This window comes from Cyclopterus lumpus, chromosome 4 (genome assembly GCF_009769545.1).
Source record: "Cyclopterus lumpus isolate fCycLum1 chromosome 4, fCycLum1.pri, whole genome shotgun sequence".
Lineage (NCBI taxonomy): Eukaryota > Metazoa > Chordata > Actinopteri > Perciformes > Cyclopteridae > Cyclopterus > Cyclopterus lumpus.
In genome coordinates, this window is record NC_046969.1 from 3,245,624 (window position 1) to 3,266,588 (window position 20,965).

Consider the following 20,965-nt stretch of genomic DNA (forward strand, 5'->3'; position numbering starts at 1 on the left):
TATGCTTACAGGGTGTTGTGCACACTGTACATATGTACATGAGTTAAAGAAACTGACAAGGAAGCTGAAAGTACATTTTTCTTTTCTCTTTTTTTAACGCATGACTTATTTTTTCGTAATTCTGCAAATTTGTCATCACACATAGTCTATTCTGTAACTATCCAGGCGTTCATAGTACATAAAGGAAACTACTGTGTGTGTGTGTGTGTGTGTGTGTGTGTGTGTGTGTGTGTGTGTGTGTGTGTGTGTACCCATGGCATTCTTTAGACCCCTAACCCTGTTATGTTCTAATGATCATTTTGGTTCCTCTGCACCCTGAAACTCTGCGTAAGGAGAACAAAACGTTCTCTATCACTGAGAATAAAGACATGCATTATGAACACAGACTAAAACATGCTTATAGTGTTATTGTGCTGCTGGGGACGGACTGAGAGCACAATGGCTGTTATGGAGGCCATATCAATGTACCTCTGTTCTTAGTATCTGAGCCACCGAGGACCTCAGACACACAGTCTGCTCCACTGACAAGTGTTGGGTTGGGTTTGGCTGATTTGTTCCCTGAAGATCACACACACCAGAGGTTGAGCCTCTCTTAGTGAACCACATGACAAACTGAAAGCTCTAATATATGTCATAGAATGTGATGTGACACTTGATCTTGGAAAGAATAGTTTGGCCAAAGATACTTAACTCCAGGTCCACTTACAAGCTTTTTCCACAATGCTGAACTGCTTATTTAGCAGATAGAGATTTTTTTAAATCTCCGGGATCAACTGGTGAAGTGGACCTTGAGTTTTAAGATTGTTTCACTCAAGATCTTATAAGGTCAGGTGTGTGGGGGGAGGGGGGGTACTGGGTTTGGGAGATTAAGTTTAGAGGTTGCAAGCTAGTGAACTGTAACTGTGTCTTTGCTGCTGTTCAGTCCAACCACAAGTATGGAAGCTGGAAACCATGTGACAGAAATATACACATGCATATAACTGCTGTATGATTACAAGAACTGGGTTCCGGACTCAAAGATGGCGGCCAGTCCCTGGACTGTGCCGGGGGCCTGCAAAATGCTCCCCTCTGGCTGGAGTCCTCTAACTCTGGGACTCTGCGTGACACCTGGTCCTGCCCACATGTGAGCCCTCCTAGGAGCACGGACTCAGTCGTTGACCCACCACCCGCTTTCAAAAACTGGATTTGATTTTCAATTTGTATTTACAAAGCTAGTTATTTTTTAGGTATAAACGTGCAAAATAATTCACACAAATAAAAAATAGTATTTCGAAGAAAGCTTAATTACAACCACCAGTGACACGTCATCAACCTACACCCCCCTCCCCCACCACCACATTCCACTCACTCAGCTGAGCACCAAAACCCATTTAAGAATGAGCTCAGTATTAGTCATACTTTTTTTTGTTAAAGCACTTTAACGTAGATCACTAGCTACCTTGAGTAGATTAAACTAATAACTAAGCTAAACTATCGGCTATTTAAAAGCTAAAAGTGTATTCTTTATAAACTAAATCACCTCACGGAAAAGATGACAGGCCGAGACGCATGTCTGTGGCGTCCAATCAGAGCCCACGAGAGCAGGACTGAGTGTGTCTGTTGACATCTACTCAGTCTCCTCTTCAGATCCCTTTTCACTTATTGTTGACAGGAAGAGACCGAGTGAGACCAGACAAAGTGAGACACTACAAGAGTGAGACCAGACAAAGTGAGACACTACAAGAATGAGACCAGACAAAGTGAGACACTACAACAGTGAGACCAGACAAAGTGAGACACTATTATGAGTGAGACCAGACAAAGTGAGACACTATTATGAGTGAGACCAGACAAAGTGAGACACTAAATGAGTGAGACCAGACAAAGTGAGACACTAAATGAGTAAGACCAGACAAAGTGAGACACTATTATGAGTGAGACCAGACAAAGTGAGACACTATTATGAGTGAGACCAGACAAAGTGAGACACTAAATGAGTGAGACCAGACAAAGTGAGACACTATTATGAGTGAGACCAGACAAAGTGAGACACTATTATGAGTGAGACCAGACAAAGTGAGACACTACATGAGTGAGACCAGACAAAGTGAGACACTATTATGAGTGAGACCAGACAAAGTGAGACACTACATGAGTGAGACCAGACAAAGTGAGACACTAAATGAGTAAGACCAGACAAAGTGAGACACTATTATGAGTGAGACCAGACAAAGTGAGACACTATTATGAGTGAGACCAGACAAAGTGAGACACTACATGAGTGAGACCAGACAAAGTGAGACACTAAATGAGTGAGACCAGACAAAGTGAGACACTATTATGAGTGAGACCAGACAAAGTGAGACACTACATGAGTGAGACCAGACAAAGTGAGACACTATTATGAGTGAGACCAGACACAGTGAGACACTAAATGAGTGAGACCAGACAAAGTGAGACACTATTATGAGTGAGACCAGACAAAGTGAGACACTATTATGAGTGAGACCAGACAAAGTGAGACACTACATGAGTGAGACCAAACAAAGTGAGACACTACATCAGTGAGACCAGACAAAGTGAGACACTAAATGAGTGAGACCAGACAAAGTGAGACACTAAATGAGTAAGACCAGACAAAGTGAGACACTATTATGAGTGAGACCAAACAAAGTGAGACACTACATCAGTGAGACCAGACAAAGTGAGACACTATTATGAGTGAGACCAGACAAAGTGAGACACTACATAAGTGAGACCAGACAAAGTGAGACACTACATGAGTGAGACCAGACAAAGTGAGACACTACATGAGTGAGACCAGACAAAGTGAGACACTATTATGAGTGAGACCAAACAAAGTGAGACACTACATCAGTGAGACCAGACAAAGTGAGACACTATTATGAGTGAGACCAGACAAAGTGAGACACTACATAAGTGAGACCAGACAAAGTGAGACACTACATGAGTGAGACCAGACAAAGTGAGACACTACATGAGTGAGACCAGACAAAGTGAGACACTAAATAAGTGAGCCCAAACAAAGTGAGACACTAAATGAGTGAGACCAGACAAAGTGAGACACTAAATGAGTGAGACCAGATAAAGTGAGACACTAAATGAGTGAGACCAGACAAAGTGAGACACTATTATGAATGAGACCAAACAAAGTGAGACACTACATCAGTGAGACCAGACAAAGTGAGACACTATTATGAGTGAGACCAAACAAAGTGAGACACTACATGAGTGAGACCAGACAAAGTGAGACACTACATGTCCATGCAGCTTTTACACTGTGTGTGAACATTACCCATAACATGCTTGACACTCTTCATCTCAACGCCCTCCTGGCTCCGGCACACACACACACAAAAGCAGTAATCCTGTAAAGTGACGGTAATCTCATGGTATCCGAAACCAGCGAGGACAAAACAACATCCAGCAGCAACCCTGCGGCTGCTTCGTCATCGCCATCACCATCCTCATCATCAACCAAGACCGTCCCGGACGTCCAGACCAACACATTCAGGCTTTCTCTCTCTTTTCTCAGGTTTCACTCACACACACACAGCAGCAGCAGAGCCATGAACTGTGTGTGTGTGTGTGTGTGTGTGTGTGTGTGTGTGTGTGTGTGTGTGTGTGTGTTACTGTGTTACTGTGGTCACTTTTTCCAGCTGTCAAGAAACAGCGTTGCCGTGAGCAGCAAATCAGAAGCCAGAGAGGGAGGGCAGACAGACTCAGTGGTGTGTGTGAAGAAGAAAGAGATGGAGAGAGAGTGACGGAGAGAGAGACAACTAAACTGACTGGATCCATGCATTCAGGTGTGAGCTCACACACACACACACACACACACTGCTCAGCCTCAGTCATGAGTCTCGTGTGAGTGTCTATGTGCTGCTATGTCTGGAGGGTTTCATGACCTCCATGTTGCACTGCCAAACCCTTATGGACTGAATGCTAAGCTAACATGAACACAGCCAGTGAGGGCTCTTTGGTTCCTTCTGAAGCCTTAACATTGAGACTTCTCCAAAGCCAGAAAATAGGCCAAATCAAATCAAAAGAGGCAAACTCCAACAAAATGATAAACGTGAATCACGTAGATGATTATGTTAAAGCTAAAGGTAAAGGTTGAGACGCATGACTCTACTCTTATCATTTGCTATTGCATACAGAGGTAGGTGCCAATATTGTTTGGATTATTTACACAAAACAAAACTTGCTCAACAGAAACTTATAACTAGTGTGTTGGTTGTATTCCAACTGTTGTAAAATAGGTTACAGTTATTATTGCATGCCATATCATGTTAGCAACATTTTGACAATATTCTATAGAACAATTTTCATCAACAAAAGATTGATGTAGCCTGCAACTGGGCGATATATCAATATGGTATTGATATTGCGGTATGAAACTCTTTTCCTGGTTTTAAAGGCTGCATTACAATGAAATAATAATATATATTCTGAACCAACCAGCCTGCGTGTGTGTGTGTGCGTGTATGTGTGTGTGCGTGTGCATGCGTGCATGCGTGTGCATGTGTGTGTATATGTGTTTACATGAGCTTATTGTTTACTAAAGTACTAAAAGAAGCACATGTGCCCCCCCTCCTGCTCTGTTCTTGCCACTGTTCTGTTCTCATTGCATTTGAATGAGCAGAACACGCACACACACACACACACACACACACACGCACACACACACACACATGCAGGCTGGTTGGTTCAGAATGGTAGAAGTATGTGTGAACACACACCCACAATACACACGTGTGCAGACACACACACACACACAACCATGCCAGAACCTGCAGGACACAAACATGGAAACACATGGACTAGTAGATGCTGCCACACACATGGGAAAACTGCACATGCACACAGGCAGACACACACACATTGTTTTCAGTACAATGCCTATCGAGCTGTCACATTTGTCTTGGGAACGACTTCCTATAAGAGTGTAAACATTATTATTCCCAGGCATGTGTATTCATTATTCTCTCCCATTGTACGCAGCAAGTGAAAAACATCACACACACTCTGGAATTCTGATCCTCGAATAAAAAAGCATTATACTGTTTCCCACATCACTGTTTATTACATATTTGACTGTTTGACCGTTTATTTTTCCAATCAAATAGTAGCAGGCCGAGTGGATGTTTGGTTGAACAGACTTTCACCAAGGTTCACATGCTTCGGCTACTAGAACACTTAATGTTGAGAGAGGGTAAAGCTGTGGTTTTATTAGCTATATTACAAATGCCCTGCATGCATGGATTGGCTAAGTGAGAAATACACAGCAGTATATGAAACAGGTGCAGCAGAATCTCATAATATTTCCCTTTATCCTTTATAAAAAAAGAACCACTGTGTGTGCCCCAAAAACAACGGTGTTCACGTGAACCAACCTCTCTATTGACCTTAATATTAATGAACGGGAGCAAAGCAGGAAGTCAGGTGACCGAACACTGATGACCAGCTGAGACAGCGTGTGGCCGGTATTGTTTCAACGGATGCCGTCACCACAGCGGCTCCACAGCTGTGCAACATGCAGCCACAGACCTTTGAAGATGTACGGGGGAAGGAGTTGTGTGCGTTGTGGCAGGTGTAAGTTTTAAGTTTATAGATAAGTCAAATATGTATACACTTCAATCACTTGTGTTTCTTGAAGTGCTCCATAAAAAGGTGGGGGATTGACTTTTCGACAAAAGCTCAGCTCGAGACCGTGTTGCCATGGCATCACACGAGCACATGAACCGGGCCGGGGAGCATCTCCATCTCAACATTTTACCATGAGGACACTCACGAGGTGAAAACAGACAGCAGCTGGTGTGTGTGTGGGGGGTATACTGTAAGTGTGTGTCAGTGTCTTAGCTCAGTCTACCTAGTACTTAGCAGCAGACTTCTCACAATGGAGCCTGTGTTGGAGCTTACATAACAGACGTGAACCACTGCTCATTGTGAACAAGCCTCCTGCACCGCTGCTTCTATCTTTCCTTTATCCAAACCTTTTCCCCTCCTCTACACTCCTCACACGTTGAGAGTCACCCACAGGACGTGTGTGTGTGTGGTCGTGTGTGTGTGTGAGAGAGAGAACTTCAAAATGTGCTCACATTGTTAAGCCATGTCCACAAAGATTCCTTCCCTGTCTAAGAACGATTGTACACAAGGCGGAGGGTTACGACAGGCCGTCTCTTTCCTCTCAGCAGACCTGCAGTCTGCTGCTGGTCCAGTCATGTGACCCCTGAGCATCTCATGATGTTCAACTGCAACCCAGACTGACTGTATACACACTCACACACACACACGGACCGACACTGACGCATCTGTAGCTGTGCCCCCCCATGCATGTTAAAGCAATGAATATGGGAACACACACACGCACACACACAGAGAGAGAGAGAGAAGTGTGGAGAGTCAACAGTTGTTATTTTTAGCTCATTTAATTATGACGCACGCAAACGCTGAATCCCATGATTTTGCCGTTATATGAACCTTAAGCAGTGTGACACAGCGTGACATCATCAAATATGCATTATGTATCTCATAACTAAGGTAATGATATATATCACCGTCGGCGGGTTTTCTGTAAATGTAGTGAATGAAGTTTATCTTTATATTACAGTAAGTCCTACTTTCAAACAAGACGAAGGGATGAGTGTGCATATTCTCCTTAAATATGACATGTGGCTCAGAATCCCCTCAAGGGTTTCCTTAGTTAAGGAAAACGGTTTCTACAGTTTACGTGGAGATTCCACCTCCTCTGGGTCTCACTGAGGTTAAAGGCTGACATGGTTCAAAGCAATCCATTGAATGTGATACAATTGTGCCTACAGGTCGATTAAAGTGGCGCTATTAAAAGACATAAATGAAGATGTAAAAGTAACTTTTCTCTCTTTATATCTTCTTGAACATGAGCAGTTTCTCAAACATGGGTTGATTACAATGAGGAGATTGCAACAGCAGAAAATAGACGCTCTTCATATACAAAACACACACGCACACACACACACACACACACATACACACACACATACACACATACACACACACACACACAAACACACACACACACACACACATACACACACACACGTACACACATATACACACATACACACACACACACACACACACACACATACACACACACACACACACATTCACACACACACACACACACACACACACATACACACACACACGTACACACGTACACACGTACACACACGTGTACACCACACACACACACGGGTACACCACACACACACACACGTGTAAACCGCACACACACACGTACACACACACATTGTGAAGAGCCGGTGTTATTTTTGGGTGGCTGCTCCTCAAGGTCCAGGGGACGGGGGGGTTTCCTATTGGTCCTCAGGAAGAAGGCGTCAGCGCAAGAAGACAATCAGAGGATGTCTAGTGACAGGATCCGCTGATAACAGGGCTCGCTCTCACACACTCACACACACCTACACTTACACACACGCACACACGGGTTGTCTCACTACAAACGCACATGGATGTCATTATCCGTGGTGTGTACATTTGTAAAACTCCAGCGCTGCACTAAAACCCAGGCTGCTAGTATCAGTGTGTTTCTGTTCAGGCGGTTCTCATACACTGGCCCAGACCATGAGCAAAGTCCTTTGGTTGCCTCGAAAATGGAAAATGCACGAAAAATAACAAATGAACTCTGGTAAGATATCATAAGAGCCGTTGTGGAGTTATGTCTGAAGGGGAACAACAACAGAATAATGGGGAACAATAGCTTGTGAATCGGTCAGAAAGGATCACATGAACATGCATTCATCTTTCTTGTATGAAAGTGGCATTAATGGGTTTCTTGAGTTTCTTTATTCCAAACAACAGTTATGTGACACTATTATAAAAATGTAGATCTGACAGCCAGCAACTTTCTGACAGGATGTGAACACTGGTTTTGCATAATGACCCCTTTATAACGATTTTGTCCTTCAGTTTACGTATCTCCTTTTGTTTTAATATTTTTTACCCCATTTGTATTAGCCTTTGTATACACACAAAAAAAAGTGTTCTTCAAACTTTGTTCCGAGCTATCTTAACCTCATCTTGACCTCACTGGAACTTCCTAAAGAAGTCAAATCTGACTAAATCTCATCATAACGGGACAGTCGTGGCCTAATTACTTCAATGTTTTACATGACTGTGTCATATTGGTTGATTCTGTTGTTGGTACAGTGAGTTTGTATGACAGGGCTTGGATCAAAATGATCAGCTAACAAAGTGCTAACAGCACTTCCTGAGCGGAAATCTTTCAATGTTAACGGGAGAACAGCGAGGTGTGTCTCTTCTGTCCAACAGGAAAGAATGTAGTTCCATTTACTGTCGACCGGGGTGATCTTAAATGAGTCAGTTGACGTCCTCTCATAACCCACTTTGATGATATTTTGAGCCTTCCCCTCTGAAGTCTGTCATTATTCTCCCTCTGAGGAATGCAGCATTGCTTGCAAACTGACTAGAGGTCAACTTCACCTTCATAAAAGCTGCATCCAGCTGCTCTGGAGTTTTGGCCTCTTCATGAGATTGAAATGAAGAGATTGCCTGCAATGCACTTTTTTTACTACCAACAAACTGTGCCTGGAAGGGAAGGCCTACAGTACTGGGCATTGTGTCTTTACACAAACTAATTCATAAGCTATTAAGAAACAGCTGTTTCCAGCTAGTAATATGGATCTCCTTAAAACACACTCAATTCAATTCAATTCAGTTTATTTTATACAGCCCAATATCAGAAATTACAAATTTGCCTTACAATCTGTACACATACGACATCCCTGACCTTTGACCTCACATCAGATCAGGAAAAACTCCCCAAAAATAACCTTTCACAGGGAAAAAAGGGAAGAAACCTTCAGGAGAGCAACAGAGGAGGATCCCTCTCCCCGGATCGACAGAAGCAACAGATGTCATGTGTTACAGAGTTACATAAACACATTACATGAATATGACAATGTATGAATGGAACTCCAATCCACTGGGGTCTATGTCTGGAAAACATTTGTCTAATGTCTTGCATTATCATTCGGCCCTCAGCTGGTGCTGACTAAGGTCTGAAGAAGGTATTTTCCTCTTTTATCTGATTGTGAACAACTCAGGACACACAGGTCTCCTTCTCACCCAGCGGACATCTGTTATAACCAAGGAGCAACACCTTGCTGTACCCCACAGAGCTAGGAACCCCCAGGAGAGCGCTTGGTGTACAACATGCAGACACAGGAAGTGTACTATAGTCAAGTAAAAGTAATGGTACTTTAAAGACATTTGACTCAAGTAAAAGTAAATTACATGTAAAAATGTACTTGACTAAAAGTAAAAATTAGAAAAAAGCAAATACATTCATCAACCATCACTGCCACCTAAATGACAGGTGCCTTCATAATGACTGAGCAAAGACTGTCAAAAGTCGAAGTGCTGTGTCAAGTCCGTACTTCTGTCTCGTTAACGCGACATCTCAGAAACACATTTGAGTGTGGCATAAAAGTCCACTGTGACTCAAGGTTGGCCTGATGAGAGTTTGGTGGTCAAAGGTCAAAGGCCACAGTGACCTCAATACATTACTCAATAATTCCAATGGTATTTGTGACAATTTCACACAAATGTCAAATAGGATAAAATGATGAAGTGATGCCATTTTGGACAGACGTGGATGTAAACTGCAACATGACTGCTGGTAGTCGGAGTCATACAATGATGAGGTGCTGATTCTAGATTTTATTTATTAGTAATCCAAAAGTGACGTGAAATATACGCTACAGCCACCTGGATGGTATCCATAAAAACTCAAATAAAATACCAGCTTCAACAAAAAGGTCTGCAATCACAGATTTCATCAGGTTTAGAACCAAGATGAGGAACATGGGAGACTGCTAAACATCATCACATTGCTAATTATGATCATGTTAGCATGTTGACATTAGCTTTGATCTCAGAGCTCTGTACAGTGTGAACAGAGTTGCTAGCATGCTAGCATCACAGTAACATGAGACCAAGTCCTTCAAGGCATTGGCCTCGATAACAAATATGACCAGGTGTGGCAATAAAAGGCCTGTCTGTGATAATCTAGTTTATTTCAATCTTTCCAGCATTTACCTAACCAGGTCAAAACGTACGACTTCAAATCTGTCAATTCTCTGTGTCCGATCTTTATGTGTTACGGTCCACTCCTTTTCTGCAATGAGACGAGGCAAAACAGAAGACACCTGAGTGTACCTCCAGGTATGGCTGTTAGTTTACGATACTTTTAGTACATTTGCACCATAAATGTTTGAACCATTTAAGCTCAATACATAATCAGACACAGGGGCCCTAAAGTAAGAGAGGGCCTCAGACAAAGAATGTAACTATGGCAAACCTATCAACCACGTCAGAGCTTTCCTTTGATTGATAACACAACAGTGGCACCAGATTGGTTCATAGTTCCTAGCTGCTGTCGTCGATGACACCAGCTGGGCAAAGACCTCAGTGACGCACCTGCACCGCTTAAACCACACCAGGCCCAACACTCTAAAACACCACGCATGGACATGCTGAGAGCCAGCATGGAGGGAAGGATGGAGGAATGGGTAGACGTACTTGACTCCGTCTCCTGACACTTCCCCAAGAAGTGGTAGAAAGACTCCATCTCCGCGGTGGAGATCCGTACGGTGGAATAGGCTGGTCCATATTTACCACAGCTTGGACAGCGAGACAGGGGGCTCTGGCCTCGCAGTCTGCATGGAGCGTCCATCTCCAGTCATTACTCTGCCTGACCTCACTCGGGTGTGTGTTCCTATCTACGACATCTCCCCATCAAGCCTGCTCACTGGCCCTGCAGCAGGGACAGCGGAATAATCCATGTTTCCTCGATGCCTCTGCTCTCTGTGACACACACTCGCACACAAACACAGTGTCGCTAAGATACTGCAGCTGGCCCTTCATGCGTCCCTCTCTAGAGCCAACAAGGTGCCTCCAGCCTCCCTGTCTGTCTCTGCGTCATAATCTCTGCGTTAGAAAGTAAAGCCTCTTACAGGACATATGTGCCCGCCTGTGTGACTCCCACAAAGAACCACTACCTGCAGTGAGAGAGCCACTCCACAGTGACGACTCCATCCCTGTGCCCAGGTGTTATTTTTAACCCCAGTGCAACGGGATTACAGTAATGCGGTTGACGAAGACATTTAATCTCATCTCAAAACTCCTATTTTACAGGTGGCTAGATGTGTGTAGGCATCCCATAAGGTCCAGATAACCAGTCACCTGTCATCAGGTGACTACTGCCTCCATTTTCCATTAAAGGACAATGGTAATGTGTGGTTTAACAGAAAGGATGGAATAGCAACTAGGAAAGAGCAACTGCAGGGCCTCAGACACCCAGGGGCCCTAAAAGCCCCAGGTGTGTTCATGTCACTTGATTTGTGGTGATGTAGCACTCAAGAGCCCCATACGCTGGGCTATTTTTGGTCGTCAAATCAAATCACATACACAAGCATATACAGTGCACAAGATATGGGAAGTTGTTGAGCAACTGATATACAGAATATATAGACACTCGGTCAGAGCAGCCAACAATGCATGACCAGCTTTAAACTAAGTGGTAGGTTTGTATTATTTAGATTTGAGATTTAGATTTTAATCAAGTAATCAAGTCTTCACTTGATTCACACGTTTTCTGGTGATAAGATTAAAAAATGTGGACTTTGCTGTCCCAGGAACAGCTGATTTTACAGCAAGCTAACAAGTGAAATTCATGTAATATCTGACCCTTTTACAGTTTAATTCTCCCCACAAAAGTTATCTCTTGAATATATAATACAGCACAATCCGCTCTTTGTTCATCAAGACATGCAGACAGGAAAGTACCGGGGTTATAATGACTGTATCTATGGTGATATACAGTAAGCATATATTGTGTTGTTTCGTTGCTTGTATGATGGCATCCACTCCTGCATCTTTGCTATCATTCCATCAACCACCACAAGGTAAATAAGTCAGCAACTTTTCTGCTGAACTTAGTTTTTTGGTTATGCTTTTTGTAGTTCTATTTCCTTCTTCTCATAACGTCAAATCATCGAAACTAGACCAAGACCTATGACTGAAGGTTGTCATTGATGCTGTTGTTGTTTCTTGAAGTCACACTGCCTTGTCAACTTCAAACCCAAAAAGCATTTTCATTTCATTGCACTTCAAGAGTTATGATCATAAAGAAATGACATCATTATACATGCCTCTCAAGGGTCAGTTGAGTTAGTTCAGAGCAGCGGAATGCTTACTCACCCCTGAGCTTCATAGAAACACCAGCGAGATACAATCTGGTCCAGAGGTAGACTTTAACATGAGGGCCAAACAGCTATAGATGTATTGTGTTGTTCAGATATGAAACGTTTTGAATGATGTTACTATCATAGTAACCCAAAATAGCTTGCAAAGGGCCCCCAAAACCCAAACAAACATGCAACTGTCTACTATATATAAATCTGTATATATATATATATATATATATATATATATATCTCCAAAGATTTGATTGAGCGTTAATGGTTCTGCCACATGGTACATGCATGATACATGCTACGGTTCTGCCACATGATACATGCTATGGTTCTGCCACATGGTACATGCATGATACATGCTATGGTTCTGCCACATGGTACATGCATGATACATGCTATGGTTCTGCCACATGATACATGCTATGGTTCTGCCACATGGTACATGCATGATACATGCTATGGTTCTGCCACATGGTACATGCATGATACATGCTATGGTTCTGCCACATGATACATGCTATGGTTCTGCCACATGGTACATGCATGATACATGCTATGGTTCTGCCACATGGTACATGTATGATACATGCTATGGTTCTGCCACATGATACATGCTATGGTTCTGCCACATGATACATGCTATGGTTCTGCCACATGATACATGCTATGGTTCTGCCACATGGTACATGCATGATACATGCTACGGTTCTGAAACATGATACATGCATGATGCATGTAATGGTTCTGCCATTTATCTTCCCAAACACTACACCTAGCATCGTATTTTCCTTTTTCTGAAGCTAAAGCTGCTTAAAACTCAGGTATTTGACATACCTAAAAAAAACTAAATGCTGTAACTCCAGTGGTGAAAAGTAACTCAGTACATTTACTCATGAACTGTACTTAAGTACACATTTTAGGTACCGTTGTATGCTTCTTTACGCTTCAACTCAAATACATCTCAGGGGGAAATGTTGCACTATTTACGCCATTACATCTATTTGATAACTTGAGTTACTAGTTACCTAAAATAGAATTATAAAATAATGTACATTGTATTATTGTGGATAAGACTGTATTGATCTCTTGGTGTAATTCACAAGCTAAGCCAGCAGGGTACAGTATGAAGTGACAAATCGGCTCCATTTCTACCAGCTGCAACACGTTCTCCATCATATGTTTTTTCTTGAGGAGCATAAAGGGACTACAGCTTGCATTACGTTGGGCAACCCATGTTGTAAAATGACAATAAACAAACCGTCTAACCATGTAAAGCAATGTACACATCAATGCATCATCATCAAATGATATAGTAGATGTCATTATTCTAGAAAAAGTATTAGAAACTAAAATATTAAACCCATAACTTTTAATCATAACAGAGTCATTATATGTGGTAAGCTTAAGTAACAGTACTTAATCCACTGCTGTAACTCAACTGCTGAGAAAATCAATGAAATCAATGCAACAACTTACCAAGTGATGTATTCTATATGTATTATTTTTGATAAATGACCACCAATGCAGCCTCTGACACACTATTACCACATCTATTGCCCTGTCAACGCCGCTGTAGTCCATATGCTGGACATCAATGACAAAAAAACACACAAAAGACCAAGTACACATACCGTTCATTCTGTGTCATAGTTATCACCATGAGTGATAGAAGGACCAGAAGCTACTTGTGTACCCTGGGTACATCTGACCTCCGTACTAAAGCCCACCTCTAGACTGAGACTCGACTGCTATAAAACTGTACTATCAATCAGTACTATCACGTCCCGACTGATTCCAGGTGCTGACCCTTCAGTAAGAATTCCACAAGTGAGAGAGTGTGTCAACCACACACACACTACACAAAACAGTCAATATGTCCATCACTTACACATCACCGATCCCATGCTGCTGCTGCTGCTGCTGCTGCTGCTCTGAAACAATCCACACAGACAGGAGGAGCCGAGCGGCTACACCAGCGTCCAGTCTGACGGGCGCAGCAACATAACACACACACACACACACACACACAGGTGGCGGTGTGGCGTCTCTCCGCGCTGTGGGACAAGCCCTCCTCTTTAGTGTGTAACAGAGAGAGAGAGAGGAATGTGGTCTCAACCTCTTCTGGCAGCCTTGTGATCGGCTGAGCGGCTCATTTCTTACCACCGTTTACACAAATACCCTCAACAATACTCCAACCAGGCAGCGGGGACTTCCCTCCCCCTCCGCATCCTTCCCTGTTTACTCCCACCTTTCCGTGTCACCCCCAACCCTGGAAGATTCTTTATGGCTTTTCCATTTCATGACAACCTCCACGTGCCCTTCGTCTCCAACACTTTGCCGTATTTTCACTCATCCCTTCTTTAACTTGTTCTCCAGTTTCTTGGGAACAACCCTCTTTCCTTGTTTTCCTCCATGAGTGCCTTTATACTTGCTGGCCGTGTAGTGGAAACAACAGCAGGCAGTGTCTGCTGAATGGCTTCAGCCAGAGATCCGCTGAGAGCACAATACGTTCACTGTAGCTGCATAATAAGTAGGAAGGAAAAAGACATCTAGAGAAGCAAGACTAGGTCATATCCTAACATATGGACAAGCCCTGTGTCCATACATTGTTACAAGCATAGTGGATATTATAGGGACACTTCACCCTAGAATTGAAAATACATATTTGTCATCTTACCTGTAGTGCTATTCATCAGTCGCGATTGTTTTGGTGTGAGTGTTGGAGATATCATATATCATATATCAGAGATGCCGGCCTTCTCTTCAAGATAATGGGACTTGATGACCACCAAAAAAAATATTTGAAAAACTCAACAGAAATGTCTCTTTCCAGACAACACTGTGGATCATCTTGAGAATCATGTTTTGACTCACACCAAACCAGCTATAGATGGATATATATCACTACCAGAGGAAACATTGTCATGGATATTGAAGAAGTATTTCCTGAGAAGACAAGTCCAAAGAAACAAAGTGTTCCCCACATTAGCTACAAAGAAGGTTGTGAGATTGAAGCTGGATTTATTTCTGATTTTTGCTGGTCACTGTGCTCTCTGGGTAAAGAATCAGAACATCTTTCATTTTGAAACTTGTGTGGATTGGTCAGATGTTTTTTTTCCTGGTTTTCTGAATTTCTGAAAGCTTTTGGTGCAATTTTTGGACTGAAATATTTGGAAATGAAGTTCCTGCAAAACGTGAATTTTGTTGATGCATCTGTAAATGCTTCTGTTGATGCTTATTAAAGGAAGAGGATAGCCCGAGAAAGAAACTGTTTTCTGAGATTATAAAGTCATAAAACTCAATGTTCTTTTCCTAAACCTAACTAAGTGGTTCCGTTGCCTCAACCTAACTTCCTGTGAAGATGGAGGTTCATTTCGAAAAGATACACCGTCACTGACACACTGAGTTTAGGAGCCCTGACCAGGCTGCGTTATTTAACGCATTGATGTGAAAATGACAAAAAGATTGTATCTCACTGGTGCTTCTAAAGATCTTTAATTTCTGAGATGTTTTTTTTTCTCTGACCATCACACCCCACACCCCCGGGTCCATAACCATCATTTTGTACCTACGATGGCTGTAATCCACCATCGTAGTTGATGATCAGATCCTCTGTACGTCTTAGGAGTGTTTTCCTCTGCATGTCATGTACTAATCAGCTGATGTCAGCCGAATCCATGTGGAGCTAAAGAGCTGAGGTAACCACACGGTCTGCTTCTGCCGGACTCTTGTTTTCTTCCTCCTTCATAACTCTGTGGGAGACATCCTGTTTATGAGGAGGTGTCTAACTATCTGAGCCAGTCCCAGCTTTCTTCAGAGGTTGACATGAGTATCGAGAGTCTTCAACCCCCCCGGTGTCAACATCTAAGCTTCTTTTGTGTTGCTTACGTCAGAGGTCTGCTAGTTAGAAATATAACTTCAATAAATCACAGGTCTCAATGGCTTTGTTGTTCAAGGATGCCGACTTGCAGGAGGAAGATTAACACGCACACACAAAGGTAATCCATATTCTACATCTGATTTACAGTTACTGTATTTGATATTTAGACATGCTACTGGCCCTACTGCACAGATCCAGTTGGTCCATAAACCAACAGGCAGCTCACACAATGAATAGATAACAATAGGTATGTGTCCAGTTACAGAAATGAGATGTTGGTTTGAGTGTAGACTCAGCTGTTGTACATTCAATGTCTAGAGTCTCGTCTCACTGCTCTGCCTTTTGATTTTCTCATGTTCCATCTCCCAGCAGGTTGCCTTGGCAGCGAGTAACAGTGACACTGATAGTGTTGGCTGATGGGCCAAGAATAGAACCAGAGTCACAAGTAGAAGAGCAACAAACAGGGGATTTCATTCTGGATATTTATAAAAGCTTTAAGCTTATTTTTCTTGCCTTGTTGAAAGTCAACATTTAGGGAAATACACAATACTTTTAATGCGATGAGCTAGCCTAGCTTAGCATAAAGCTTAGCATAAAGCTAGGCTAGCATCATGTGCTGAAACTCCTTGTAAACCACAGATGTGTGTTTTTTATGTTTTGTGAATGCATTAAACCAAAGAGCTCCCTGTTTGTCGGTGAGCTTTAAAAGTGTTGAGAGGGACACTGATGAATTCTGAGACAGCAAGACGGTTTCCCCTGCCTCCAAATTCTCTAAAAGTCAGATTATTATTTCTAACAGTGGCCATAATACTCCGTCATGTTGACAGACTTTTGGTGCATCTCATTCTCTCGCTAATTTGCTTTTTGGATCCAAATGATATTGCGAGGGACAATTCAGTAGATGCTGGACATTGGGAGGGACATGTTCCTAAAGTCTACAGCCTTGCTCAATACTCTTTGCGACAACTTGAAGAGTATTGAGGTGACACTTTGGGATGCGTCAGAAAAAGGTGGAGAAAGGAGAACAGGGTGGAGCCAATAGGACCGTCTGCTGATGGGGCCTAAATGAGCTGGTCCAACAGCAGTGTCTTTATCCATCAACAGCCATCGTCACGGTGTCCTGTAATCATCAGCTGCAGGGAGGAGGCTCCATGACATCATGGCTTACATCAACGCAGGCCTTGACTGCCTCCAGGTGGAACCAGAAAAACACCACAGACTTGAGGATGTGAGGATCCACACCAGGAGCACACATGAGCGATCCCCGAGTCACCGCCTGCCGGCAGCCTGTGACGCCTCATGTGTTTGAATAAGTGATGAGCACGTTGCTCCCACCAGTCCCTCAGCAGAGAGGAACATCTGTTGTTTTCTCCTCTCAGCCACATATTATTTTGAACAGGCTGCTTGTAGGATATCGCTGATGCTTATGGGCTGGCCTAGAGCAGTCTGAAATGGATAGGGAAAAGCATCTGTAGTTCAATCAGGGAGAGACCAGTTCGATAAAGAAAGGATGCATGTTTATTGTTAACAGATGATATGAAATGATGAAGTCTCTGGCGCTTGGACTCTGCGGGAAGATTTGCAATTGAGGGCCGACTGCCCCGATCAGCAACCAGATAGACACCACCCCCCACCCCCCGTGGAGTCCAGACCTGGTGGTGATGACCTGATAGAATGATGAGTTGATGAAGCTGATGGATCCGTGGAGACTGGGCGGAGATGGGGAGGTGGAGGGGTGCGTAACAGCAGCATGAAAGAACTGAAGGTAGAGAGAGACAGTCATATTTAAATGAGACAGCACCAAGATGATTGGCTAACCGTGTCATTGTTTCCGTGTGCTGATTGGATAGAGGGGATCAGCTGATCTGCGCAGCTGGTGTCATGATTGACGGTGCAGGACGATGACAGCAAGTAAACAATGAGTGAGCATGCGTGAGAAATGATTGGCAGGAATGTGAGGAATAGATGGCGGGCTGAGGGGTTCGGTCTTCCTGTCTGAACTTGCGCTAGAGCTCCATTTGTCTAACGCCCAGGACTTCAAATCTTTAAAACTGCTTTAAAACTTATCATACAGGTTTATTGCGTCATCTATTTTAAGGGTCACTGTATACAATTAAAGACCCATTCAATCCTACTGAAGACCAACTTTTGAAGCTTTCATTTTGGGTCCGGTCTGGCAGTCCATTCAGAAAACCTCTCTTTTTACTGCAGCACGGTCTGACAGTGCTTCTAGAGAACCTGCATGTGCTTCTAGAGAACCTGCATGTGCTTCCTAGAGAACCTGCATGTGCTTCTAGAGAACCTGCATGTGCTTCTAGAGAACCTGCATGTGCTTCCTAGAGAACCTGCATGTGCTTCTAGAGAACCTGCTTGTGCTTCTAGAGAACCTGCATGATTTTATCAGATCTAGCCGGAATCTGACCCAGTTGCACCAATGACAACGATAAGAATAACTACATAGGAATAAACAATCTTCTCACTGATGCTGTTGTTTACTGATGTAGATAATATTGAGGCATCAGTATCAAATAGAGAAATCTTCATGGTCATTTCCTAAAACAGATTTGAACAAAACGTCACTCAGACAGGTGGACGTGCTCCATTTGTTAAGGATTGTTTTCAGTGAACTACATTTGTTTCTCATTCAGTCTCCTAAAGCACTGCAACATTTAGTCAAGCAGGAATTCCTACCCTAAGAGCTGTACAAGTGAACTTCCCTAAGAGGATCAACAGCTTATTTGAAGGACATGTTTTTGAAGGAAACAATGGATGGTTATGCTGTGAGTACAGTCACATTTACTGAAGCTGAATTAAGGGGCGAGTTAAGAAATGGGTTTCATGCTATTTAGTGAATTTCAAGGGATTTTACACTTCACCAGTTCCCATTGACAATAATCTCATCACTCGTAGGGTAGATTACTGTAACAGTGTTGTGGAAGGGAAAGACCTGGTGATTGTGTTACTAAAAGCCGCTCGTCACAATATGATTCTTGAGAGGGAAAATAATCAAACGGTTGGAAGGTGGTGAAAACGTGAGAAAGACGCTTCATGCTGACACTCGTCTGTGTCGTTATGAAAGGCAAATACGAACAGTGTGTATTCTCGTTTGGTTTGGAGGACTTGAGGATGTCTACTTCCTATGTGAGCGTGAAGGTCTGAGACAGAGTTCCTCATCTGCCCGTCGGCACGGTGACCCGTACATGCCCTCTATGTGAACACGTCCACCTTTTGCACACAACCAGTGTAGTGAAACCAGAACGGTTCCTATTTGGCCCGGCTTCCTCCAGCAAGCCTGGTCTGCAGTCAGTCAACACCAAGTCGGCTCACTTGACCTCGGGCCCACTTGATCTGCTCAGGATTGACCCGCTCAGGAAATCTGTGCTGTGAGACAATTAGGCCGGACTGTGAAATCCCAGTTCTGTCGTGGCCCAGTGGATCAGTTCCATTGTTCAGCTGCGTTGTTGTGAGCAGCGCCGGTCAGCTGGCCTCAGTCCAGCTGACCGTACGAAAGACAAACACTTTCCCAAGGATATGGTGACCCACCCTTCTCCACCACCAGCCCCCCTGTATTGGAGGCAGGAAGAGGAAGCAGAGAGAATGCAGCTCTGACGTCATAACTACAATGTGGGGGCTGGTGGGGGGAGGGGGATCCTCTGGGTAATACCGCCAACCCCCAGCAGCTATCAGAGCAGAGCTCCTGAGGTTACTCTAGTTGTTGGTGGTGAGAAAACCCCTCTATGGTATTTCCTCCATGATGACGCACTGTGTCAACCCTTCTGCTCATTACGTTTTTCAAAATAAAGCTCCACGTTCACTGGTGACAAGGCTTTTCAAAGTAAACATTCAACATAGGTTTACTTCCACAAACTAAATTGGGGTTTGAGTTCTAATAAGTACGTTTGTAGCCTTGTTTCGTCGGCTGCTGTGACGTCTAATGATGACGGATGGGTTTTAATTGGAGTTGATTGAAAGCCCAGTGTGTCTCATACAGACAAGGTGGTTCATCTAATCACCAGCCAAGTCTCTTTTTTTTAAATTGTTGTCACCCAATGTCAGCTGGGATCGGCTCCAGCGCCCCACAACCATAAATAGGAGAATAATGGAATTAATTGAATGGTTTCCAATGAGGGCCTTGGGGGTCAGGTCCATCAAGGAGCAACCCTGTGTCCCACACAACTAAACTCTCTCAATAACGCTTCAAGGATTACAGAGGCAGTTTTAAACAGTTTGCAACTTGTAAATTTAACAAATCATGGTTTGGCTTCAAATGACCACGACAAACAATAACAAAAACGCAATAAAAGCACTTAGCTCATACAGGACACAATCTACAGTCTCCTTGGAGACAATCTATGGGTTTGGATCCTTCCACCTCGCCGCCATCCTCCCTCCGTGGAATCATTTGAAACTTATTTGAGATATGGCAAAAGAAAATGATCCATGACAAAATGAGCTTCCATCGAATTTTAAATCACAATGCAGTTTTGTTACATGGGATTTCTTTTTTGAGGAGACAGGTGTCATCATTTAGCAGTTTCTGTCAGTCCCTAAATATGATTCACTATGTGACTCAATGCATGAGTCAATTACAGTACCAGCAACATTGTTGTCCTTCAAACCAGCTGCTCACTCATTTTGACCTGTAATGACTATGATGCTCTGGGTCATGAAGGACCGGATGTCACCTGATTCTGCTAATAATATGAACCCCCACCACCCAGACCAGGACGGACAACATCTGTGAAGCACGTGTGCAGCACCAGAAGCCTTTGAAGCCAACATGCTGTAGCCACTAGCCAGACAT

The 20,965-nt window shown here is 43.3% G+C and overlaps 1 protein-coding gene across 1 annotated transcript in view; it reads right to left on the reverse strand.

Moving 5' to 3' along the window:
* Positions 1–20,965, reverse strand: part of mcf2l2 (MCF.2 cell line derived transforming sequence-like 2) — a 108,141-nt gene that overhangs the window by 81,831 nt on the left and 5,345 nt on the right. The window lies entirely within an intron of this gene.